The 27,310-nt window shown below is 44.2% G+C and overlaps 2 protein-coding genes across 4 annotated transcripts in view; both read right to left on the reverse strand.

Annotated features, from left to right (window-relative positions):
• The window catches only part of LOC126068451 (ral guanine nucleotide dissociation stimulator-like), a 480,137-nt gene extending 473,685 nt beyond the window's left edge, over positions 1-6,452 (reverse strand). Inside the window, exon 1 of one of the 2 annotated variants that reach the window (XM_049870990.1) lies at positions 6,177-6,452. The gene's annotated coding sequence lies outside the window, so the exon portion shown is untranslated. Of the gene's footprint in view, positions 1-3,980; positions 4,388-6,176 lie in introns of those variants that run through there. The other variant, XM_049870991.1, reaches the window with a different exon arrangement.
• Positions 1-27,310, reverse strand: part of LOC126068466 (uncharacterized) — a 1,054,989-nt gene that overhangs the window by 762,307 nt on the left and 265,372 nt on the right. Inside the window, exons 4-5 of one of the 2 annotated variants that reach the window (XR_007515702.1) lie at positions 26,706-26,809; positions 23,738-24,602 (exon numbers count right to left, since the gene is read on the reverse strand). The exons of the other annotated variant lie outside the window; for it this stretch is intronic. The gene's annotated coding sequence lies outside the window, so the exon portion shown is untranslated. Of the gene's footprint in view, positions 1-23,737; positions 24,603-26,705; positions 26,810-27,310 lie in introns of those variants that run through there. 2 annotated transcript variants of the gene reach the window in all.

Here is a 27,310-nt window from a genome sequence, read left to right on the forward strand (position 1 = left end):
CTTTCCAATGATGAAAAACATCTCACTGCCATCAAGAGAAGCCCATTCCCAAGATTTCCACCCCAGGAAGTCTTCCCAGACCATGGTCCACCAGAGGAGGGTCTGAGGTTACTCTGCGCTATAGGTCAACCCCAGCCTCTCAGGGTCTTCCCATGTCCCCCTCACAAGCTCACATGCAGGCATGCCCAGTCCTCCTCACCCTCTGGCTCTGTCTCAGTGACCTCCATTTGATCCAGCTGGGCCAACAGAAGTTGGGCACGGTGCTCTAGATGTGAGCCTGGTATGTTCACCTGCACATACTTCACCACGAGCTTTAGGCAGGGGAAGTCTGGGGGCTGATCGAAATCCTCTGAGTATTCCTTCAGCCACGTGCCCAGGATAAAAGAGATGGCACTAGGGGTGGGTGGTGAAGAGCAGGGTCAGAGGCCTGGCTTTTCCTGAGACACTGCCCTCCCAGGGCACCCCTGCAAAGGGTCCTGTGTCTGCCCGTCCTTCCAAAGGTCAGCACCACCCTGCATCACACCCTCTGGCTATCCTGGCAGTAGCAGGCCTGGTCACTGAGCAGAGGGCTACCACACAGCCTCCGTCCCAGAGAGGTCCCCATCAATGATCTAAAGAACTCTCCCTCCTTGAGGAGCCTGAATTACATCCCCTTCTCTCCCCTGGCCCTCTCCCCACTGGGCAGTAACCCTCTAAGGGCACGGAGATGTGTGTCTGCATGTTCATCTCACAGCCTGGCACACAGTAGTGCTCCAGGATTATCTGATGCTGGGCGGCACATGGAGGCTGTCCCCTGCCCCAGATGCCCAGGCCCTCAGTACCCTTCTCTGGAGAGTGTGCACCACCATGCTGCCTGATTCTCTGCACACATGTGATCGTCTCTTCTCCCATTGACAGTTTTCCCCTGGTACAGAGGCCCCACATAGCAGCTGAGCATCCACAACTGGGGATTGAGATTCAGGAGCAGGTTTCTCTCCCTCCCACCCGACACCTCCTATTTTGGGCCCCCAGTATGGGGGGGGCAAATGGAAATGTGAGGGGATTGTGCGGGGATGGGTTCTCTCAGGGGCCTCTCTGAGCCCCCAGCCTCCCCTCTGCTCCCCAGAATGCCCGGTTCCACCCCCAACTCTCTATGACTGCTTATCTCCTGCAGGAGGTGCTTCTAAACTCATTCCTGTAGTGGAATCCAGATGTGTGGGGTCCACAGTCTGCCCAGCCCCAATCCAGACACAGGCCCCGTACAGCCTCCACCCTTCTGAATAGACAGGAGCCCCTCTTTGTCCACCCACAGTCCACTCACCCTTTCAGCTGGTCTTGGGGTTCAGCATCCTGGGCAGAATAGGGGTGATTACATCCATACCTAGAGGTGGTGTGAGGGTGTCACATCTAATGCACTGTGGACACTACTTGCTTAAGATGTCTAATGTTCCTGTCTGACTCCCCGACTAGAATGGAGGTCCAGGAGGGCAGGGCTTCCTACCTGCTTTGTCTACTGAACAATGCTAAGTGCCTGGAACAGTGTCTGCAACAGTAGGGGCTTCATAGACAACTGGTAAATGAGTGAACCCAAGCAGCACCTTCCCAGGTATCTGAGAGTCCTGGGACCCTTCTACCAGCCTCCAAGATACCTGTTCTGGCAATACCAAGGACAAGGACCCACTAAATGGAATCTCAACCTCCCCTTTACAAATGGGAAATAAGTTTGCTCAAGGGCACACAGTGAGTGAGGGTTGAGGCAGACAGTTTCTTTATGGGGGAGAAGAAAATAATAAATGTGAACATCCCAGACCCTCCAACACCCTTTACCAAAGAGCTGGGCTCTGGTACACACTTTCCATGGCTTGTCCCACGGGGTCCTGACAGTAATTCTAGCTGATTTGTCCTTTATCACCCCACTTCGCAGTGGAGCAAACAGGCTCTGAGTGGTGAAGTGACATTCTGCAGACTCACAACTGGTAGGGGACAGAGCCTCCACTGGGCTGTGGAGGGCAGGGCGCTCACCTTTGGAGCAGCTGATCTAGGACCTGCTGGGTGGTGGCGTAGGTTCTATAGGTTCCCAGGAAGATTCTGATGTAGGAGAAGTTACCGTTTAGGAATGCGAGCACCAGGTGCTCCACCAGCTTCTCCAGTGAGCCTGCCTTGAAGGTTTTCATCACCCAGGCCTCATCCAAGTCCTCGTCAGAACCACAGACACACTGGGGTGGGACAGAGGAGGGACATTTTGTCAGAGGCAGCCTCATGAACCACCAGGAGGGTCAGGGGCACAGAGCTCAGACCAGGCACTCCCTCTCCCTCAGTGACCTGTGGCAGGAGGTGGGACATGAGTGCCTTCAGCAGAAAACAGGGCTGGGCTTTCCAAGCACATTTGGAGGTGGAGAGATGATTACAAACATTAGGAACCTGAAGGGATTTTGTTAACTAAGTAACCATGGTATCTCCCTGGAGGAAGAGCAGTGTTCCAGTGAGTCCTCACAAAACACCCCATTCCAGTGATGAGAAAACAGAGGCATGGTGATGTCCAGTGTTTCCTCAAAGCCACCTGGTCAGCCCCCAGAACTGTCCAACACTAGGGCTCTGTGATGTTCCCTCTGTGCTGCGTAAGGCCTGCTCTGCTCCTGACTCAGAGGGGAACATCTAGTGCAAGCTCACTCCTTCCCGGCTGGGGAGAGTGCACAGAGCGAACACACCCATGAGATAAGCAGGACACAGATATTTCTTTCTGTACATCAAAGGGGGTTTTGAGAACCTGAAGCTATGGAGTACCCAGATCCAGCCAAGGGTGAGAACCTGGAGATCCTTGGGTGGGAGAAAGACCCCCACAGGATCCAGGATGTGAACAAATGACTCAGAAAGAGTGAAACTGAATGGCCAGTGAAGGACTGAGAAGGGGCTTGGCTTCTCAGGGCCAAAAAGCACCTCAAAGCCACCCTGCAGTTCCATTGGCCACCCTGACAGCAGATTGGCAAAACGGAAAAGAACCCTAATACCCAAAACTGGCTCGATGTAGGGACACAGCCGTTGTCAAGACTTTTGGGCCACAGGACTGCGACTTTTGTTTTGGGAAGGAGTCTGGCTCTAGTGAGCCTAACTTGAAATGTGCACATCCTTCCCCCAGCATGCCACTCCTGGGAGTCTGTCCTGAGTGGGTCTGTGTATGAGGACACACGTAAGCATTCCTGTAGCCCTGCTGAAAGGGCAGCACAAGGAATCAGTCCAGGGCCAGTCTCATGGGTGTGTTTGCTCTGTGCACTGTCCCCAGCCGGGAAGGAGTGAGCTTGCACTAGATGTCACTGTGGGGACTGGCCTCCCTTCTGGAACATTCTGTGGTAAGGACACAGCTCCTGAACGGGACGGGTCACATGATGTGTTTCTTGAGCTTGCAGTGGCAGAAGAAGATGTGTCATAGCCTGAGCCCTGCACTTTAGGGTAGAAGAAGCCTGCTAAGCATGACAATGTGCGAGGCTGGGAGAAGGTGTGGAAGGACAGCCCAGCCGACTGCTGCCCAGGGCCCTGGGATTGGAAGTTAAACACTAAAACAGCAGCAACATGCAAAAAGACCCATGGGCTGATGTGAAGGGACGATAGTATAAAAAACTCCTTTCTGATATTCTTACAAATATGGGAAAAGAGGCTTTGTAGCTGGCCAGGGCAGGGAGGGCAGTGGCAGGGGGGTAGGAGGACAGGAAACGGTGGTGGTCAATTTCATTGAGAGGGGACTGGGGGCCCTCAAGCGGGAAACTCCTGGGAGAGAACTGGGGGTCTCCAGGGCACTGTCTGGGCCCCAGGCACCCTCTGGTCATCTAGGGTCCCACCCAGGGACCCAGACCCCTCCCCTGCACTTACCCTGAGCCTACACCAGCCCTTCCTGGACCCTGGCTGGGTGATGCCATTCTCCTTTTCTTTGGGGATCTTCTGCACCTGGTTCTGGAGAGACAGTGGTGGCAGTGGCCTGGGAGGCATCAAGGGCCCCTCTGAGCCACCTCCTTCGCTTTCTGCCCCTTCAGACCCTTGTGCCCCCTGGGCCTTGGAGGAGCTCCCAGTTTCCCATCTGTCACCATGTGATGAGTGGGTCGGCCTAGGGGTGCACCATCCAGCCCTGGCCAAGCCCACGGATAGAAAAATCAACCTTTGAGTTTTGCAGCAGGATCTGGGAGAAGCCGAACTAGCATAGGGTCAGCAGTGGCCCAGGCAATTCCAGTAGTTAGGACTGTGATTTGACTGCCCCACTCAGGCGAGCTGCATCTCAGAGCAGTCCCAGGTGAGAGTGCTGACTCGGTCTGTGACCCTGACAGTCCCTCCCTAAAGCCCTGGTCTGAACTGGGACCTCTGGGCAGGCTTAGGTTCCAGAGAGTTCTATGTGATCAGTGGGGTTGGGGCAGAGACTTGAAGGAGGTCTCTGCCTTGATGCCCCAGCTCCCAGTCTCCAAGGCACCCAACCTGCTGGACTAGGCCCAGCCACCACCCCACTGCAGGTCAGACCCAGCCCTGTGAACCCAGTGATGGTGAGGGGCTGTGGGGCTGGAGCTTGGGGTTGCCCTCAAGCAACAGCACCATTTTCATCATCCTCATCATCACTTCTCCCCTCCCAAATCTCCCCAGATCACATGGCCCTCCTTCTCTGATTCCCATTCTCCTCCCTCCCAAATGGACCCTGCCTTATCCAACAACTTTCTGTCTCATCAGTTCTGTCCACATTTCCTCCCTGCCCCTGTTTACCAGGGACCCCATGAGGACAAGGGCTGGCATGGCCTGGGGGCTGGTATGATCTGGGAGAGGGATGTGAGGCTGCCCAGGTGGGATCACAGGGGTGGCCTGGCTTGGACTGGCAGCTCTGGGCCACCCTGTGTTACCTTTGGGTTCCTTTTGGAAAGTGGCCAGAGCCTTCGGGGGTGGGATATGAGACCATGTCTCAGCCTTCGGGACAGGGTCGAACTCCTGGATTTCTCAAGCTTCGGTTCAACAGGGGATGAGAAACAACAAGAAAACATGTTCTCAGTTCAAGCGTTTCCACTCAAGTGAGTTGGGTAGGGGGCTTTGTTTACAATGTGGGTGCCTGGTTACCACGGTTCCAAGTTCTATGTACTCTGGTGTCAAGGAAGTGAGGTCATGTTCTGGGTCCCCTGACCTGGGCCCAACCTCAGATGAGACCTCCCCAAAGTCTCCTCTGGGCTGCTGATTGCTCACCTCTCCCCAGGCCATCTCCATAACTGTACACAGTGACACTAACACAGCCCCCTCCCCTTCCCCCACAGAACCTGGGGAGGGCCTGGGTGCAGCAGACAGAGCTGGGTTCAGACACAGCTCATCCCTCTTAAGCAATGTGCAACCCTAGACAAGTCTTTGTGCTTCTTAGAGCCTCCCCAGTCCCCCCACCCACACAGTGGGCATCAGTCTAGCATCTTCTTCTTAGGGATATCAGCAAGTGTTTGTGAGATAAGAACCCATGGGCTGATGTTGCATTTAGCTTATCAGGGGCAGATTATTCAATAGGCAAGGTAAGTACAGGGCTTACTGGTTACCAGATCATCTGTAGTGAACATTTTCATAGTTTTTCACCACATCAAAGACTCTGCTTCTAGGTATGGCTGGCATCTGTCTCTCTCCCAACCCCACAGCACCTTCCTACGGAATCAAAGCCTCTTTTTCAATTTACAATCCCTGATGGGGGCAGATGACCCAGTAAGCAAGGTAAGCACAAGTTTACTTGTGCTTACTTACGAATCTATAGTGAACAACTTCACATACGCTTCACCACATCAAAGGTGTGGTGTTCACCACGCTTACCTTGCCTTTTGGGATATCTGCCCTGTAGCTAATGCACAAACTCAGAGATGGAAGAATTTCAAGCAGGGGTGGGAAGCAGCATGCATGGAGTACACCTTCAAACAGGGCTGGGTACTGGTGCTGTGATCTTGGGAAAGTCACTTCCCCTCTTGGCCTAACTGCACTAGTATCACTTACATCTTCTATTTTTTAAGTGAACAAAACAAAAATGTTTGATGCACACATACAAGGAAGAAATACTCATAACAATTATAGTCCTCATTTCTGCAACTGATCATGTGGTCATAACTGGTATTTAAAACTACCTTCTTCTACCACCCCTTCTGTTTTCCCTTTACCCTCAGCAAGCACCTCAACTGATTATAGTCCTTTGCCTGGTGGGTGAATCATACCTTCATTTCTGAATGGTCTGGGCTATTAGCAATCATGTCAGAATTGGGTTGCTGTAGTTTTCCATTGCCTTTAATCACAGGGCATGGTAGTACTACATGGCGTCCTAAGGAATCTCCTGTATTCCAGAAATCCTCTTCTTTACCTTTATTATGCAATATCACTCTGATTTCCCCTTGGTAATCAGGATCAATCACACCAGCCAATATGGTAACCCCTTTCTTTGCCTGCTGATCCAGAGGCCGAGGAGCCCAAAGTGGCTAGGTGGCATTCTTAACTTCTAGGTCGATCAATGTTTTTCTCCTGCTGGGATCACTCCTCACTTTGAAACTAAGATCCCTAGGGTCTTGGGGATAGGAAGCAAAAATTTTGCAAGTGAGTCCCTAGGGGTAATAGTGAATGGTGCCACTTCCGTTTCCATCTCTTGATTCCTGGACCCATGAATCCTGGCTATGGGAGAAACAAGTTTCTGTGGAGGATGGCGGGGCTTTTTTCCAAAATCCTAAGGGTCTGCACTGTGATTCACCAACAGGAGACTGCCAAAGACCCCAAACAGCATCTCTATCTGCCATGGACATTTCCAAAAGCATTGCATATGCCAGATCACATGGCCCAAGTGGCAGAGCAGCTTGGACATCAGCCTGAACCTGGTGCAAGGCCTTTCCTTGTTCTGGGCCCCACTCAAAACTACCAGCTTTTCAAGTCACTTGATAAATAGGCTAGAATAGCACACCCAAATGACGGATATTTTGCCTCCAAAATCCAAACTGGCCCAACAGGTGCAATGCCTCCTTTTTAGTTGTGGGAGGGGCCAGATACACCAACTTTTCCTTCACTTTGCAAGGAATATCTTGACAGGCCCCATACCACTGGAGCCCTAGAAATTTCACTGAGGCATAGGGAAAATGAATTTTGGTTGGAATAATTTCCCATCCTTTAGCATACAAATGTCTTACCAATAAGTTTAGCGCCATTGATACTTATTTCTTACTAGGTCCAATCAGCATAATGTCATCAATGTAATGGACCAGTGTGGTGTCTTGTGGAAGGGCAAGGAGATCAAGATCTGTGACGGTTAAGATTGTGTGTTAACGTGGCTGGGCCATGATTCTCAGTGTTTTGGCAGTCCTATAATGTTGTGATCACTTCCCTATTGAGATTTAATATGTGATCAGCCCCATGATGGGATCTGCTGTGAGTAGCCAATCAGTTGAAGGGAGCTTCCTTGGGCATGTAGCCTGCATCAAATGTGGGCAGACATTCAAAAGGGCTCGGGGGCTTTTGCTCGTTCTGGACTCTGCAGCTGGCTGCCATTTGTCTGACCTCCAGTTCTTGGGACTTGAGCTAGCAGCTTACCTGTGGTCTTCCTGCCAATCTTGAGATTTGCCCATTTTCACAGACTGTGAGCAAGAACCCTGCTCTCAGGCCTGCCAGTCTTGGGTTTACAGCTCGTATGCCTATGTGAATCAGAGGGCACTTTCCTGACTCGTGGACTTGGGACATTCCCATCTCTACAACTGCCAGAAATTCAGGCTGGTTTCAGAAGAGGACATGGAACTAGGGATATCATTGCTGACGTCAGATGGATCCTGGCTGAAAGCAAAGAAAACCGGAAGGATGTTTACCTGTGTTTTATTGACTATGCAAAGGCATTCGACTGTGTGGATCATAACAAACTATGGATAACACTGCGAAGAATGGGAATTCCGGAACACTTAATTGTGCTCATAAGGAACCTTTACATAGATCAAGAGGCAGTTGTTCGGACAGAACAAGGGGATACTGATTGGTTTGAAGTCTGGAAAGGTGTGCGTCAGGGTTGTTTTCTTTCACCATACCTATTTAATCTGTATGCTGAACAAATAATACAAGAAGCTGGACTATATGAAGAAGAACGTGGCAACAGGATTGGAGGAGGACTGATTAACAACCTGCATTATGCAGATGACACAACCTTGCTTGTTGAAAGTGAAGAGGACTTGGAGCACTTACTGAGGAAGATCAAAGACCACAGCCTTCAGTATGGATTACACCTCAGCATAAAGAAAACAAAAATCCTCACAACTGGACCAATGAGCAACATCATGATAAATGGAGAAAAGATTGAAGTTGTCAAGGATTTCATTTTACTTGGATCCACAATCAACAGCCATGGAAGAAAAGTCAAGAAATCAAAAGACGCATTCCATTGGGCAAATCTGCTGCAAAGGACCTCTTCAAAGTGTTGAAGACCAAAGATGTCACCCTGAAGACTAAGATGTGCCTGACTCAAGCCATGGTATTTTCAATTGCATCAAATGCATGTGAAAGCTGGACAATGAATAAGGAAGACTGAAGAAGAGTTGATGCTTTTGAATTGTGGTGTTGACGAAGAATATTGAATATACCATGGACTGCCAAAAGAACCAGAATGCTCCTTAGAGGCAAGGATGGCGAGACTGCATCTTACATACTTTGGACATGTTGTCAGGAGGGACCCATCCCTGGAGAAGGACATCATGCTTGGCAGAGTAGAGGGTCAGCTGAAAAGAAGAAGACCCTCAATGAGGTGGATTGACACAGTGGCTGCAACAATGAGCTCAAGCATAACAACGATTGTAAGGATAGTGCAGGACTGGGCAGTGTTTCGTTCCGTTGTGCATAGGGTCGCTATGAGTTGGAACCAATTCGATGGCACCTAACAACAACACAAAACAACAACTGCATGACCAATACACCTTCAGTTCCCTACCTCATGGCTACAACTCTCCAGCCATACATCCTAATTTACACGGCAGGGAACTTTATCACCTTTCCCTTCCACAAGCTATCACATGGGCCCGTTACACTGACTGGACCTAGTAAGGAAGACGTGCCAGTGACTCTGGACTTATTGGTAAAATGGTTGCATGGTATAAAAAAAAAAAAAAATGGTTGCTATGCAGAGAGATACAAGGCGATATAGGACAATACAAGTTAGGGTTTTACTTAGAAAAATAGGGGTAAATATTAAGGTAACCACAAAGAGGTATAACAACTCCATAACTCAAAATAAAAACCAAGAAAAACGTAACGACTCAGCAAACATAAAAGCAAATACTATAAAAATGAGGAACACGCAATTTACAAAGAAAAATGTCTCAGCACAAAAAAGTAAGTGGAAAAATTAAATTCTCAACAACACACATAAAAAGGCATCAAAATGACAACACTAAACACATACTTATCTATAATTACGCTGAATGTAAATGGACTAAAGAAACCAATAAAGAGAGAGTCTCAGACTGGATAAAGAAACACGATCCGTCTATATGCTGCCTACAAGAGACACACCTTAGACTTAGAGACAGAAACAAACTAAAACTCAAAGGATGTAAAAAAATATATCAAGCAAACAATAAGCAAAAAAGAAGAGGAATAGCAATATTAATTTCTGACAAAATACACTTTAGACTTAAATCCACCACAAAGGATAAAGAAGGACACTACATAATGATAAAAGGGACAGTTGACCAGGAAGATATAACCATATTAAATATTTATGCACCCAATGACAGGGCTGCAAGCTACATAAATCAAATTTTAACAGAACTGAAAAGTGAGAAAGACACCTTCACAATTATACTAGGAGACTTCAACACACCACTTTCGGAAAAGGACAGGACATCCAGTAAGAAGCTCAATAGAGACACGGAAGACCTAATTACAACAATCAAACAACTTGTCCTCATTGACTTATACAGAACTCTCTACCCAACTGCTGCAAAGTATACCTTTCTTTCTAGTGCACATGGAATATTCTCTAGAATAGACCACATATTAGGTCATAAAACAAACCTTTGCAAAATCCAAAACATCGAAATATTACAAAGCATCTTTTCAGACCACAGGGCCATAAAAGTAGAAATCAATAACAGAAAAATTAGGGAAAAGAAATCAAATACTTGGAAACTGAACAATACCCTCCTGAAAAAAGACTGGGTTATAGAAGACATCAAGGAGGGAATAAGCAAATTCATAGAATGCGACGAGAATGAAACTACTTCCTATCAAAACCTCTGGGACACAGCAAAAGCAGTGCTCAGAGGCCAATTTATATCGATAAATACACACATACAAAAAGAAGAGCGAGCCCAAATCAGAGAACTGTCCCTACAACTTGAACAAATAGAAAGTGAGCAACAAAAGAATCCATCAGGCACCAAAAGCAAACAAATAATAAAAATTAGAGCTGAACTAAATGAATTAGCGAACAGAAAAACAATTCAAAGAATTAACAAAGTGAAAAGCTGGTTCTTCGAAAAAATTAACAAAATTGATAAACCATTGGCCAGACTGACTTAAGAAATACAGGAAACAAATAACCCAAATAAGAAACGAGGTGGGCCACATCACAACAGACCCAACTGAAATTAAAAGAATCATATCAGATTATTACAAAAAATTGTACTCTAACAAATTTGCAAACCTAGAAGAAATGGATGAATTCCTGGAAAAACACTGCCTACCTAAACTAACACAATCAGAAGTAGAACAACTAAAGAGACCCATAACAAAAAAAGAGATTGAAACGGTAATCAAAAAACTCCCAACAAAAAAAAGCCCTGGCCCGGATGGCTATACTGCAGAGTTCTACCAAACTTTCAGAGAAGAGTTAACACCACTACTACTAAAGGTATTTCAAAGCACAGAAAATGACGGAATACTACCTAACTCATTCTATGAAGCCACCATTTCCCTGATACCAAACCAGGTAAAAACATCACAAAAAAAGAAAATTACAGACCTATATCCCTCATGAACATAGATGCAAAAATCCTCAACAAAATTCTAGCCAATAGAATTCAACAACATATCAAAAAATTAATCCACCATGACCAAGTGGGACTTATACCAGGTATGCAAGGCTGGTTTAATATGAGAAAAACCATTAATGTAATCCACCATATAAATAAAACAAAAGACAAAAACCACATGATCTTATCAACTGATGCAGAAAAGGCATTTGACAAAGTCCAATACCCATTTATGATAAAAACTCTCACCAAAATAGGAATTGAAGGAAAATTCCTCAACATAATAAAGGGCAACAGCCAATATCACTCTAAATGGAGAGAACCTCAAAGCATTTCCCTTGAGAACGGGAACCAGACAAGGATTCCCTTTATCACCGCTCTTATTCAACATTGTGCTAGAGGTCCTAGCCAGAGCAATTAGGCTAGACAAAGAAATAAAGGGCATCCGGATTGGCAAGGAGGAAGTCAAATTATCCCTATTTGCAGATGACAGGATCTTATACACAGAAAACCCTAAGGAATCCTCCAAAAAAATACTGAAACTAATAGAAGAGTTTGGCAGTCTCAGGTTATAAGATATACATACAAAAATCACTTGGATTCCTCTACATCAACAAAAAGAACATCGAAGAGGAAATCACCAAATCAATACCATTCACAGTAGCCCCCAAGAAGATATAATACTTAGGAATAAATCTTTAAGATGTAAAAAGACCTATACAAAGAAAACTACAAAGTACTACTACAAGAAACTAAAAAGAAGGACCTACTTAAGTGGAAAAACATACCTTGCTCATGGATAGGAAGACTTAACATAGTAAAAATGTCTATTCTACCAAAAGCCATCTATACATACAATGCACTTCCTATCCAAATTCCAATGTCATTTTTTAATGTGATGGAGAAACAAATCACCAACTTCATATGGAAGGGAAAGGCGCCTCAGATAAGCAAAGCATTACTGAAAAAGAAGAAGAAAGTGGGAGGCCTCACTCTACCTGTTTTCAGAACCTATTATACAGGCACAGTAGTCAAAACAGCCTGGTACTGGTACAACAACAGGCACATAGACCAATGGAACAGAATTGAGAACCCAGATATAAATCCATGCACATATGAGCAGCTGATATTTGACAAAGGCCCAGTGTCAGTTAATTGGGGAAAAGATATTCTTTTTAACAAATGGTGCTGGCATAACTGGATATTCATTTGCAAAAAAATGAAACAGGACCCATACGTCACACCATGCACAAAAACTAACTCCAAGTGGATCAAAGACCTAAACATAAAGACTAAAACGATAAAGATCATGGAAGAAAAAATAGGGACAACCTTAGGAACCCTAATACAAGGCATAAATAGGATAGAAAACATTAACAAAAATGACGAAGAGAAACCAGATAACTGGGAGCTCCTACAAATCAAACACCTATGCTCATCTAAAGACTTCACCCAAAGAGTAAAAAGACCACCTACAGACTGGGAAAGAATTTTCAGCTATGACATCTCCGACCAGAGCCTGATCTCTAAAATCTATATGATTCTGTCAAAACTCAACCACAAAAAGACAAACAACCCAATCAAGAAGTGGGCAAAGGATATGAACACGCACTTCACTAAAGAAGATATTCAGGCAGCTAACAGATACATGAGAAAATGCTCTCGATCATTAGCCATTAGAGAAATGCAAATTCAAACTACGATGAGATTCCATCTCACTCCAACAAGGCTGGCATTAATCCAAAAAACACAAAAGAATAAATGTTGGAGAGGCTGCGGAGAGATTGGAACTCTTATACACTGCTGGTGGGAATGTAAAATGGTACAACCACTTTGGAAATATATCTGGCGTTACCTTAAACAGTTAGAAATAGTACTACCATACAACCCAGAAATCCCACTCCTCGGAATATACCCTAAAGAAATAAGAACCTTCACACAAGCAGATATATGCACACCCATGTTTATTGCAGCTCTGTTTACAATAGCAAAAAGCTGGAAGCAACCAAGGTGTCCATCAACGGATGAATGGTTAGGTAAATTCTGGTATATTCACACAATGGAATACTGTGCATCGATAAAGAACAGTGAGGAATCTGTGAAACATTTCATAACATAGAGGAACCTGGAAGGCATTATGCTGAGCGACATTAGTCAGAGGCAAAAGGACAAATATTGTATAAGACCACTATTAAAAGATCTTGAGAAATAGTATAAACTGAGAAGAACACATGCTTTTGTGGCTACGGGGTGGGGAGGGAGGGTGGGAGAGGGTTTTTTACTGATTAGTTAGTAGATAAGAACTGCTTTAGGTGAAGGGAAGGACAATACTCAATACATGGAAGGTCAACTCAACTGGACTGGACCAAAAGCAAAGAAGTTTCTGGGATAAACTGAATGCTTCAAAAGGTCAGCAGAGCAAGGGCGGTGGTTTGGGGACCATGGTTTAAGGGGACTTCTAAGTCAATTGGCAAAATAATTCTATTATGAAATCATTCTGCATCCCACTTTGAAATGTGGTGTCTGGGGTCTTAAATGCTAACAAGCGGCCATCTAAGATGCATCAATTGGTCTCAACCCACCTGGATCAAAGGAGAATGAAGAACACCAAGGTCACACGATAACTAAGAGCCCAAGAGACAGAAAGGGCCACATGAACCAGAGACCTACATCATCCCGAGACCAGAAGAACTAGTTAGTGCCTGGCTACAACTGATGACTGCCCTGACAGGGAGCACAACAGAGAATCCCTGAGGCGGCAGGAGATCAGTGGGATGCAGACCCCAAATTCTCACAAAAAGACCGTACTTAATGGTCTGACTGAGACTAGAGGAATCCCGGCAGTCATGGTTCCCAAACCTTCTGTTGGCCCAGGACAGGAACCATTCCCGAAGACAACTCATCAGACATGAAAGGGACTGGACAGTGGGTAGGAGAGAGATGCTGATGAAGAGTGAGCTATTTGTATCAGGTGGACACTTGAGACTGTGTTGGCATCTCCTGTCTGGAGGGGGGATGGGAGAATAGAGAGAGTTGGAAGCTGGCAAAATTGTCACGGGAGACTGGAAGGGCTGACTCATTAGGGGGAGAGCAAGTGGGAGTACGGAGTAAGGTGTATATAAACTTATGACTGACTTGATTTGTAAACATTCACTTGAAGCTCAATAAAGTTATTTAAAAAAATGGTTCCATGCCATAGGGTGGCAAATTAATCCCACAAAAATTCAGGGATTATTCTAGGCGTTAAATTTCTAGGTGTCCAGTGATGTGGGGCATCTTGAGATATTCCTTCTGTCTTCCTTACTCATCGTACAGATTTGGCATGCATATGAGGCCATTAAAAATATCATGGCATGGTTTAGGCACACCTTAGTCCTCAAAGTGATATCTTTGCTTTTTAATGCTTTAAAGAGGTGTTTTGCAGAAGGTCTGAGTACAAATGACAATAAAAAAAAAAAAAAATAGACTGAAAAACAACAGGCTATCTCCAGCTTGTCAGGGAACACTAGGTGTTAGATGCTGGTCATCAGGTCCAACCTCGAGATGAAAGAGGACAGAAAGTGGCCAACACAGGAGCCTCATGGCCTCTGTCCCAACCCCGGGCTGGGTTGCTCTACCTCACTGATCACCATCGAGTGATTCCCCTGAGGTCCCCTTACTCAGTGGTCTTTGGGTACTGAAAGCTCAGCTCTGTTTCATTGTTTCAGTTACGCCAAGAAGGAAAATTTCTTAGTCTTTCTCCCTTCATATGCCTCAAATACTGCTTTAGTTTTCTTTTCCACATTGTCTTTCTCCCCTCCTTCCTCTCTCTTTTAGCTCAGCACACATACAGGCACCCCCACTTTTTCAGTCCATCTTCGCATAGAATAACCCCACCCAGAGGCCTTATGACTACAGCCGAGCCCATGTTCACAGGCAACAAGTGATGATGAAAAACAAAGTCCCTCAATGTTGGAACTGTTTTACTGCTCAGCAGTCTGTTTAGAAGGGATGGGGGTCTCATGTCGGGGCAGTCCTTACTTTCCTGAACCTTCCTGACCATTGGGCCACACTTCAGTGATGGAGTGTGGGCAGTGGTCCCTGAACGAACTTGACCACTTTATTTCCTGACACGGGCCACAGCATAAGGGAAGCTGGAACTGCAGCTCCTCTGCAGACTTGGAGAGCTTGTCTAATTCCCTGTGACTTGCCAGTCTTTCCCCCTCCCACAGGAGTTTTCTCTCACAAACTGAACTTCCTCACTGAGTTAAATACATTTTCCTTCTACATCTGACTATACTGGAAAATACACACAGAATGGAAAAAAAGACCACGCAGTTCCTTCCCATATAAGCCTGTGTGTGAATGGGTCTGGCAAGAAAGAAGACAAAGTTTAGCTTTCCTTTCATGTGGGCTCTAGGTACAGGGTTTTATAGGTACTGGATCTGGATCTCAAACACAAATTATTGCAAGCCAAATACCTGTGGCATACGCATTTCCTAGTAAGCACCACAGATCATCACTTCTCCACGGTCCTGGTTTCCCCTTGTTAGATTCCACTCACAGATGGCCATGACTTATGGAAGCATTTTGGCTCAAGCCTGACAAGCAGGTACTGATGTTGGGATGGCAGAAAAACAGCCTCATCTTGGAGCAGGATGGATGGGACCTGGCATGATGTGGAAGGCCAGACCCATGACTCTTCTTCCATTCTACCCCATGCCCACTAGAGTGCTTACCTGGTGTAGCAGAAGGCCCATATGCAGAGGGGGAACCAAAATATTTCATAACCAGAGATCACTGGCATTACTGACTCTCTGCCACAGCAGCTAGGGGAGAATCCCAAAGGCTCCTTATTGCTCCAAGCATTAACCCTTCAGTTGCTGAATCAAGGGAGTGGTCTAGGATGTCTTGGGGGGGGGGCTGGGATTTCCTGCATGTTGGTGGGGGACTTGGGGGACTAGGGGTAGTGATAACTTACAAGTGGCATGGAAATATTTTAACAGCTGGTTTGGCTGTATTCTTGTGTTTCAGCTGAATTAATAGCTGTGCACTAGGTCAAGGTTGGTGGTCACAGATGTTACTGCCCACTATGCGGCAATTCCCAGGTTATCCTGAAAGCTGAAACACACAACTTAGGCTCACTTAATAAGATGTACCCACTCAGAAATTTTAAGCTAAAACAAGAGATGTAAAGGGCAAAGATGGCGGAGAATGGATTTGGGTGCTGTCTGTAGGAGAAGGCTCTCTTTGCTGTTCTGGGGGAAGATCCTTGTCTCAGCCTCTGTAGCCCCAGTGTTCCTTGGTTCCTTGGCAATCTTCATGTGGCATCTATCCTCCCTCCATCTGTGCTTGCTTCTAAGTCTAATCAGCTTTGTAAGAGTCTAATCTACTCTTTTCATAACTCAGAAGTGATTAGGCTTAAGCCACGCCCTACACTGACATGGCTTCATTAACAAGAAAACCCTATTCCAAAAGAATTACACCCACAGGTATAAGGTTAGGATTCCAACACATATTTTGGGGGACACAGTTCAATCTCTAACCCATGACCAAGCCCAAAGTCAGTAGAATAAGGAGATGTACTCCACCCAGAGAGGTCATGGCAGGAGAAGGGAGGGAAGAGTTAGAGACAGATAAAGCAATCTATGACAATGTAATTCCACGAATCATTTTTAAAACTAAAGTAGAACATAGTGAAGAGCTCATTGAAAGTCCTTTTCCCATTAGTAATAAGTCTACAATATTAATAACATCAACAACAATGCAACAACTAAAATACTTAAGCAAATAGTAAATGCCAGGCCCTGTTCTAAGCATCTTAGAGATATAAATTTATTTAATCCTCAATGCAAAATAGTATCTGTGAGGATGAATTATTATTCCCACCTTAAAGGTGAAGGAACCAAGGCCCAGAGAGGTTAAGTCACTTTGCTAAACTCACACAGCATAGTGGTACAGCTGGGATGTAGTCCCAGAGAGTTGTTTCCAGAGTCTAAACCCCTAGCCACTAGGTTATACTACCTCTCCCACAATTACTACTGTATTTTATTTCCCTTTGAGGCTTTCCAAGAATTTGAATCATGTGTCTACATCAGGCAAGCAAATTTTATTCCATATCATAGCCTACGATCTCACATGATCTAGCCCCTGCATACCTCTTTGGCTTCATCTGAAATCCCTTTCTCTTTCACTCCAGCCACACTGTCCTTTCTGTTCCTGAACAACTAAACTTGTCCCCACCTTAAGGACTTTGTACTTGCTGTTTTTTCTGTCCATGTCCCTAAATCATGTTATTATTCAAGTCTCAGCTTAAGCGTAATGTTCCCCAGAGCGGTCTTCTCCTACCACCCTACCAAAGCAGCTTGCTCCCATCTTAGTCTTAGCAATTCTTTCTCTCATCACGTTTTTTCACTTTTACTCATAGCTCTATGGCTATCTGAAATTATCCTTTTATCTGTTTATACGTTCATTGTCTATCTCCTTTCTTCTAGAATATAAACCCTGTGAGGGAAGAGATTTTTATCTGTCTTGCTTATGGCTGTATTCTCAGTCATTACATAAGATGATTCACGGACATAACAGGTATTCAGTAAACACCTGTTGGGTAAATGAATGAAATTCACACTTTGCACTGACACTAAGCAGGCTTTCCAGAAGTGCCCAATTGCCAGATCTCCCTCTCCTGTCTTCTGGTACAAAAAAGTCTGGAGATGTCTAGACCATACAGAGGCAGAAAGGTGCTACCGAAGCCAAATTTTATTTCCAAGCAGACATCATCTTTGAGTCCTAGTCATTGTGGTTAGAGGCAAGTGAGGTCATCCATTGCATCCAAGAAGAAAGGTCAGAGGGAAAATAGTCACAGAAGACACTGGACAGATGTAAAGAGTTGACATCCAGAACTTTGGCTTCGCAATGATCCTTTATTGTATTGAATGAAGTTGGAAAAATCTGAGCCTGTCTAGATAAAGATGCTACTTCCATTGTCTAGGTTTGAACTAGAGCTGGGTAGATGAGCCATGTGGCAAAGATTAGGGCTCAGTGCCAAGGGCCCAATCTTTACTAAGCTGCGAGCACCTCATTGCTCCATAACCCCCACTTCATGGGCTAGGTGTTTGTCCTTTTGAAGTTGTGTGGGAGGAACTGGACTGAGTTGGCATCTGTTTTCTCGGGAAACCATCTAGGAGACTGAGCTGGGGGATAAATCACCAAACTTCTGAGCATAGTTTTAACCACAATCCGTAGTGTCTCTGCTGACTACAAGACATCCCAGACTGTGTCCCAAGACTGTTGGCTGGTGATCTGGATGCCAGCATTCTCCATCTTTCATCTCAGGCAGGTAGGAAATGCTGCTTCCTTTCTGGGCAAGCAGATTTGGTGGGTTAGTTTAGACTAAACATCTGCAAATTGTTTATTTGATGACTATGTACTTAATTTCCTGCAGAGAACAGATTCATCTACTTTCGAAGATGGCCAGGATGGGGGAGGGGAAAGGGATATTTGTGGGCCAAAAATCTATGTCACTAGGAGAGCTTCCGTCCAGTGGAAGAGGCTTGGGAATCAATGGCTGGATACCCAGACTGAAGAAACCCAGACAAGATACCTTACATCCAGAAAAGGAATTTTAAACAACAGTTCGGGTTTCTCATGGAATCTAAGGAATGCTGCTGACATTAGCAGGCATTCATCTCTGTTTCTAGACTCATTTTTAAAATTTTAGATGAAAATTTTTCCTAAATCTTTTTACTGAAATATGAATATGTAAAGTGCACGTCATAAGTGCACAGCTCAATAAATTTTCACAAACTAAACACAGCAATGTAACCAGCACCAGATCAAGAAGCAGAGCATTGCCAGCACCTCAGAAGCTCCCACTCCTCCACTCATCATTCCCCAAGGCTAGCCACAGTCCTGACATCTAACAGCACACAATCATTTTGATTGTTTTTTACACTTTCTTTATTCAGCATTCTACTTATGAGATTCATTAATGTCATCCATATGTCACAGTAATCATTCATTCTTACCGCTGTGGAGTATTCCGTTCTGTGAATATACCACAATTTAGTTATTCAGGCTGTTAATGTTGGGCATTTGAGTTGTTTCCCATTTGGGACTATTTAAAATGGTGCTTCAGGAAACATTCCAGCACATATATCTTGGACGAAATCTGTATGTTGTGAATATACACGGAATAGGGTTTCTGCGTTACATGGCCAAGTGTGCGTTTGTAAGAAACTGCCGCTGTTTTCCAAAGTAGTTGTACCATTTTACATTTCAACTAGCAGTGAGTTCCAGTTGCTCCATATTTTTACCAACACTTGGTATTGTCTGTCCTCATTTTAGCAATTCTAGTGGGTACACAGTGGAATCTAAGCTCATTTTTACTATACTTCTCCTTTACTCCTTTCTGTTGTCTCTTTCTGCAAATGGCCTTTCTCGGCTCTCCATCTCCACCTAGAAGAGACCATGACTTCACTCCCACTTCCTGAGAGGTCTTTCCAAAGACCAGTACAGTCACAAATAGAAATCTCTTAGTGCAATTCCAAAATAAGAGAAAGTATATCTGAGCCAATCATCTATAGCAAGGCTACATCATATTATATAAACAAGGTTCCTGGGACTGCACAGCTGGTATCAAATGGATGGCTGATTCCCTGAAAAGTGGATGAGGAAGAAACCCCAAAAGGCATCCTTTTTATGACCCTTAGACCATCCAAACAAATGCCCTATGAGACAACTTCTCAACAAAAGAAGGAAAATTTCACTCAGTCATTTAACAAATATTTATTGAGCTTCTACTACGTGCCAGGCATTGTTTTTGGTGCTGAAATACAGCAATGAATAACAGTGACAAAGTCTCTCTCCCTTTTTCCTTTGTCTATTTCTGCATCAAGGGACTACACACAATGCAAATACTTTAACGACAAGCACATTTTTAAAAGTACGTGTAGGAGGCACCCTGAGATTCCTTAGGAACATGTCTTTATTTTCTCCAACAAAATGCTGCCAGTTGATGTGCCAAGCTCATGTCGAGAGTATGCCTAGTGTAGTGGGTATATATTCAGGCTCGTATAATCCTGGAATGGGAGCTTTACATATAAGGACTTACTCTAAAATTAATTTTTCAAGTACACTCAGTCCCTAGAGTGAGTGGGGCAAAGAGTTCTAAGTATAAATGTTAGGGTTAAATTGTAAGAATGGGAGCTGGTAGTAAGATTCAGGAATATAGTACAGCTGTTAGCTTTAGAAATACACAACGCTAAGGTAATATACCTAGTACCTTAGCGTTGTGTATTTCTATGAGAAATTGTCCAAAGACAGCAGTGGGTCTACAAGGAACTTGAGTTCAGTGTCATGATCTGGTACTACTTTTCAAGAAGGCAGTTCGGCAACAAGGTCCTTCACAATGTTCATATCTTTTAACATAATTTCACTTTTTGCAATCTAGAACAAGGAAATAATCCTTATGAGGAGAAATGACATCATACCCACCCACACTCTCTTTGGTTTCACTCCTCTTGACAGAGGTGTACCTAAGGTATCGCAAGTAGAACGTGTACCCTGAGTACTGCTTGAGGAAGGGCTCTAATGAGCAGTTTCTACTGGCCATCGAAGTTTCCATTGTCAGCTGTGAGATCATTCAGCAATTTAAAACTAATTGCCATAGGCACTAATTTTTCTAGACAGGCCCCTACTCTTGGATGCTCAGATAGAGTCACTCTTGGCTAATTTGATGGCACTGAATACAAGTAGGCTAAAGACAAAAGGTTAGAGCGCCTTAGGAAGTCAATTGAGAGAATATGCCTTTCTCATTTGTGTTTTTTTGGGAAAAAATTGTCACCTGCTGTGATGAAGTGTGCTTTCCATTAGACGAACTGGGAGGAAGCTGGCTAAAGCTCTTTAGGTGGATAGGTTCAACTGGACTGTAAACATCCTTTCTTCCTCAGGGTTATAAGAACCTTCCAACCTCCCTTTGGAACCTTTCACTCAGGCATGACAAGTGTCTATTATCATCTGACTAAATCTGAGGCACTAGATTTAAAAGACACAGAGACAGGGCTGGAAGGTGGAGTGTGGGTAAGTGTGAGAAACCGTTCACACAGAACACCCTTGTTCTCCAAACGGTATTGCCAAGCATGCTACTTGATGGCTCCAGGGGCCTCAAATCATCCCTGTGCTGCTTCTTCACAGCTTGACTAAAATATTTTTATGTCCAAATACATTTCTACTTCAATCTCTTAGCTCTCTTCCAACTTCCCAGGGAAGTGTGGAAATTCTTACTTGCGGGCACATAAACACTAAAGTTTATCACAAGCTTCAAGGAGGTTTAAAGTTTTAGGGTCTCTTCCTAAAACTTTGTCACTTAAGTGTCCACACTGGTAGACCAGCATAACATTAGAGCTTAGGATTGACTGAGGTGAGTGTTCAATTAAAGAGAAACAAGCAGAAATATTGAGGAGATTCAGAACTGTTGCCAGAGTCTCTATGCCTTTAATTAAATAAGGTTCTTGCCTCTCACTGGTCAAGAATGAGCAGGTAAGGCACACCAGCAAAGCTTTACTGAAGAGGCTTGCAAGCAGAGGTAAGGAAGGCCTAGGCAATGCTTACCGCCCGTCTCACAGAACGAAGGACTTGCACGGGCTTTTAAATACTTCAGTGTGAAAAAGATTCATGTTTATTCAGAGGCACAGGCGCGGTTTTCCGGTAACCAGCCAGTTTTGGGTGGGGATAGGCTACCGAAGGTGCACGCGCAGCTGCTTTCTAAGATGGCTCCTGTCCCACAGGCCTCTGGAATTCATAGTAGGACTTATGGGGTGTCATGCCTGTGCAGTCTCTCACTCTGAGTTGGATTCCCCAGCTGCGGCTGCTGCCCTTCACAGCCCCTGGTGAAAGGTCACACAGGGGTCACAGGTGGATGTTCGACGCATGTCTCTGGGGTTCGTTTCATCTGGTTGCTTCTGAGAGACAACTTTAAAGAAGTTCGTGGGCTAGTTTCTGATACCCTGCCCCATTGTTCTGGGGAATGTCTTTGTTTCTGTGCCCTGGCCCATTTCCTGTTACTCTGTCACTTTGTTTATGTGAATTGCAGATTTGGGGGCCCCTCTGTTCTCTTATATCTTTGGATCCAGAAGTACAAGGAATGACAAAACACTCTTGTTGACTCCAGTAAACAACCAGGAACTCATATCAAGAAAGGCATCTTGTCTCCCAGCAGAACCCACAGGAGCTATATGAAAGACACCGGACATTCGTGCATTGGACAGAGCTTTTAAAGCAGCCCTCTCATACTTCTTGGCAGCATTCTCTGGGCTCACCAGTGTGGTAATACGGCAGACAGGAGGGCCATCACAAAGCTATGCTGGTCAGGACTATATAACCCCTTCTGGAAGATCTCAGGTTGCTGCTAAGAATCAGAAAATAACTAAGTGATACGCTTCCTTCTTTCTGCACCCTGGCCAACTTCTCCATCTACCACAGAACTCACAACTTGAACATACACAACACCCTCCAGGGTTTATCCCCTAGGATGTTCTACCCCACAAATTTAACTCATATATGCTCTTTGCAGGTTTGTCAGTGAGTCACGAAAAATAGTGTTTGGAGAAAAGTATGTGGAGCTGCAACAGACTCTCAGAGTTGGAAGCAACAAATTTGTGAAAGTGCCTCAATAGTTTTGAGCACATAACAGGTACTCAATAAAAAATTTTTTTTTTTTTTTTTTGGTCTCTTCTTCTAGTTCACAATGTACCTGAGGTGTAAATCATTCTGGACAACTCTGCTAGAATCTTCTTTTCTTATAATGAACATAAATACATTTCTCTGAGCCGTGAGTAAAGAACTGACTTGATGGCAACTGGTTACTGCTTAGATTCCTCTTATTATATTTACTCCTGGAGCCTTTACAGAATAACATTTATCTCTTTTTGCACGTAAAACATTCAAAAGCAGCCATTTCGTTTCCTAAATATTCAATATAACGATCCCCAAGTTTTTAAGCAATCTGTTTATGGCCTGATTTTGAGGCCTTCATCATCCTGTTTACTCCCTGTAAATACACTCTTGTCTTTCTCCCTCCTGAAAGGTAACCAGGAATTGAACACTATGCTGTGTGGGGAGGGGGTGGGGGGAAGGAGGCAGCAGCTAAGTCTTCACTAAAATACACTTTCTCCTTCTTCCATAGTAGTTGGGTGCATGGCTACTCAGCTAGAGATGACATTTCCCAGCCTCCCTTGCAGCTAGATATTGTCATGGAGCATAAGAGAATGAGCAGAAACATATATCCACTAGTGAATACCTGTTGCCATCAAGTTGATTCCAATTCATAGCAACCCTATAGGACAAAGTAGAACTGCCCATAGGGTTTCCAAGAAGCAGCTGGTGGATTCAAACTGCCAATCTTTTGGTTAGCAGCCAATCTCTTAATAACTATGGTTTAAAACCACTGCCGCTGAGTCGATTCCGACTCATAGCGACCCTAGAGGACAGAGTAGAACTGCCCCATAGAGTTTCCAAGGAGCGCCTGGCGGATTCAAACTGCCGACCTTTTGGTTGGCAGCCATAGCACTTAACCACTTAAACTATGGTTTAGCAGTCTCATTTTCTAGTCATCTCAGGAGTTTAGATATATTTCTGAACTCGTTTTAGACTATCTACGAGATTTTCTATAATCTCTTCACCAGTTTGGATCTTAAGTCTCCCAGTATTCCCATTCCAGAGTCTTAAGAAAAAGTCCAATTGGGCCAGCTCAGCCAACAGAGTCATAGGTCAGGTGTCCACTCTGGTTCAACCGTCTGTGGCCTAGACGACAGAATCTTGAGATAAAACTATGACAGCCTAAATTCACGTCTTCGAGTGATGATGAGAAGCAATTTCAGATAAACGCACGGGGCTAAGCATGAACTCCTAATCACATAGAGTTTCTGGAACTGCAAAGTCAAGGACCAGATCTTAGGTTACGCATCCATACCTAAGCACTGACAACTGAGGATCCAGTGTGCAAAACTGCCCTGCTCACTTGTGGTAAATCATTATAGTGGTGGCCTCCAGTGAACAAAACCTCCTGGTGTTTGCACCCTTGTGTAGCCCCCTCCCACACTGACTCTAGACTTGATCATGTGACTTGCTTTGGCCAATGAGACATTAGCAAAATGATGCCAGCAGAGGCTTGATTAGTGCTTGCATATTGGGGCTTGTCCTCTTGAAATATTCCTTCTTGGAAGCTAAATGCCACGGTATGAAGAAACTTGGGCTACATTACCAAAAGGTGAGAGGTATTAGAGGATGAGAGGCCATCTTAGATGTCCTAGTCCCAGCCGGGCTTCCAGCTAAATGTAGCCCATGAGTGACCTCAGCTACACCATGCGGAACAAAACCACTCAGTTGATACCAGTCAGTCCACAAAATCATGAAAAGTAAAAATTGCTGTTGTTTTAGGTCACAAAGATTTATGGTATTTTATAAAATAAATTCTTTAGATAACTGAACTTTTCTACATAACTGAAATACCTCCCCTCTCTAAAATCTCCTTGACTACAAAACCCATCTGGAAATCCAGGTGTCTGGCCCAGGACTCTTGGAGAAAATGTTCTGACAGTGGAAATGTAGCCAAGGGACCCTTGAAATGGGATCCTGAGATGTCTTCCTTTCCTCCTGTCTTCCTGAAAACAAATCCTGAAAAGTAAAAAAGAAATCCTTAAACAAGGCATAAGAATGTTCCACAACTAGCCAGGTAAGACCAAGTTCTCAAACAGTGCCCCGCACTTCCCTGTTACATAATTTCTTTCCTCCTCAATAAATACATCAACATTAAGGAAAGGCTGTGACTCTTTCTAGTTCTCCTGAAACACCAAGAAAGAAAACTCTCATTGAATGTCTCCTGTTCTCTTGATCAGTTTCCTGTGAGCTGGCCCAATGTACGGTGGGTTGTATGGCCTTAAAGCTAAAGAAAAAAAAAAATTCTGGTTAATGCCAGAGAGATTACCCAGAGAGATAAAATTCACCATCTCCTGAGGTCATTAAAAACAGTGGGTACGATGTCTCAGGAGTCCCTGGGTGGTGCAAACAATTAAGTGCTTGACTGCTAACTGAAAGACTGGCAGTTCAAACCCACTCAGAGGTACCTTGAAAGATAGGCCTGGTGATCTGCTTCAGAAAGACCACAGTCTTGAAAACCCTGTGGAGAACAGTTTTACTCTGCATATACTGGGTCATCATGAGTCGCAGTTTCACACGACATCCCCGTTAATTGGCCTAATAACATGTTTAGTGCTTCTTTTCTACCTCCTGGTTCCTTGCATTGTGCCTGGGTTCTTAAAAGCTTGCAAGTGGTCATTCAAGGCACAGCAATTGGTCTCTACTCACCTGGAGCAACAGAGGAAGAAGGAGAATAAGGAACAGGAGGAGATATGGAATGTGTTGCTAATTGCCTCCATGAATAACTGGTGGGGCAGTGGTTAAGAGCTCAGCTGCTAACCAAAAAGGTTGGCAGTTGAAATCTACCAGCCACTCCTTGGAAACCCTATGAGGCAGTTCTACTCTGTCCTACAGGGTTGCTATCAGTCAGAATAGACTTGAGGGCCTCAGGGTGTTTTTTTTGGTTGCCATGAGACCATAAGAACTGGATGGTACCCAGCTACTATGACCAAACATTTTGAGCAAAAAATCTATAGAGGAATCCTGATCAAAACAGGGTAAATGCAGGAAAAAAAAAGTTACCGTCGAGTTGATTCCGACTCATAGTGACCCTATAGGACAGAGTAGAACTGCCCCATATGGTTTCCAAGGACCACCTGGTAGATTTGAACCACAGACCTTTTGGTTAGCAGCAAAGAATTTAAAATTTAAAAGGCAGAAAAGAATTTAAAATTCTCATGGAATCCAGAATTTCTGGAGCCATGGAGGCTGAATGAATCCCTGAAACTAATGCTCCGAGATAATCTTTAAACCTTAAACCAAAAAAAATCTCCTGAAGTCTTCCTAAAACTAAACAATAGTCTAGCTTAACTAGTAAAAAATGTCTGCTTTGAGCATTGTGCTCTTTGAAGGACTATATGGGATCAAAGTAACAACAGCAACTCAAAAGATTAGATAGGAACTTTAGGGGGCAGTGAGCTTATGTTAATGTGGGAGGAACAACTCAGAAACGAAAAGCAGAGTGAGAAGAGTTACATAACTCAAAGAATGTAATCAATGTTACTGAATTGTAGTGAATGGGTGTATGTTTTGCTGTACATATTCTCAACAACAATAAAAAAATTTAAAAATGATATTGTGGTCCCAAGAAGTATGGATGGGGCACAGTGACCATATCAGGCATTGTAGATCGGTGTTGTTATAGTCATTCTACTTTTGTAAAAACAAATACACCCTATGCAATAAAAAAAAAAAAAATCTTTACAGGGGGAAAATAAAGAATGTAACCAATGTCATTAAGTAATATGTGTGAAACCTGTTGAATTGGAATCACCAAAAATATATTATTTAAAAAATAAATCTCTTTTGTTTTTTAGCACCAAAATTTGAGGTTATTACTACAGCAGAATCTAGCCCATCCTAGCTAACACCCTCTCCCTCCCATGATCTGTGCCATCTGTGCTTTTGATGAGTAAACCTTATATCTCATCCAATGGACGGAAAACAACAGGCTCCATGTGCAAAAAGAAGGCTCCGCTGTTTTGTTTATTTCTTAATGAATTCAGGCTATTTCCCAATGATTAGTGCTTCACCTCTCCTGGAAACAATTTATCCTTTAAGTAATTTATTCTAGATTCTCACCTGAGGACCATATCAAGCTCTATAGTCTTCCTTCTTCCCCTTTCTGAAAAATATTCTTCTCTGTCTCTAGTTTTCAGGCATCTCTCTCTTTAATTCCACAAGTCCTAAAAACATAAAGGGTATTTAGAGGCTTCATTTTCAGGTTCTTACAACCCTAGGACACAATTCATTCAAGTCAAAAACAGAAAGTTTCTCTCTTTTAATCACCCCTTCTGGATTTCATTTCCCTCATTCGGTTACCTCTCACTATTTTGCTTTAATCCAAAGGCTGACCGTTTATGAACATGGCCAGCCAGAGGAATCCTTTTCTTCAGATGTCTCTTTCATGTCTTTCTACACTGGGCTAGTCTCACTGTCCCCTGTTATTCATCACTGCTTAACACTCATTCAACAAACATTTACCAAGTGCCTACTATGTTTCCTTGGAAACTCGATGGGGCAGTTCTACTCTGTCCTACAGGGTCACTATGAGTCGGAATCAACTCGACGGCAGTGGGTAGTGGAACTATGTTTTAAGAAAATGCTTGGTGTGGGATATGATCTCTGCCCTCAAGGAAGTTACCTTAAAAAATGTCAAGTAGACACTAGACAAGTGGGTAAGAGCC

Source organism: Elephas maximus, chromosome 27, assembly GCF_024166365.1.
Source record: "Elephas maximus indicus isolate mEleMax1 chromosome 27, mEleMax1 primary haplotype, whole genome shotgun sequence".
Lineage (NCBI taxonomy): Eukaryota > Metazoa > Chordata > Mammalia > Proboscidea > Elephantidae > Elephas > Elephas maximus.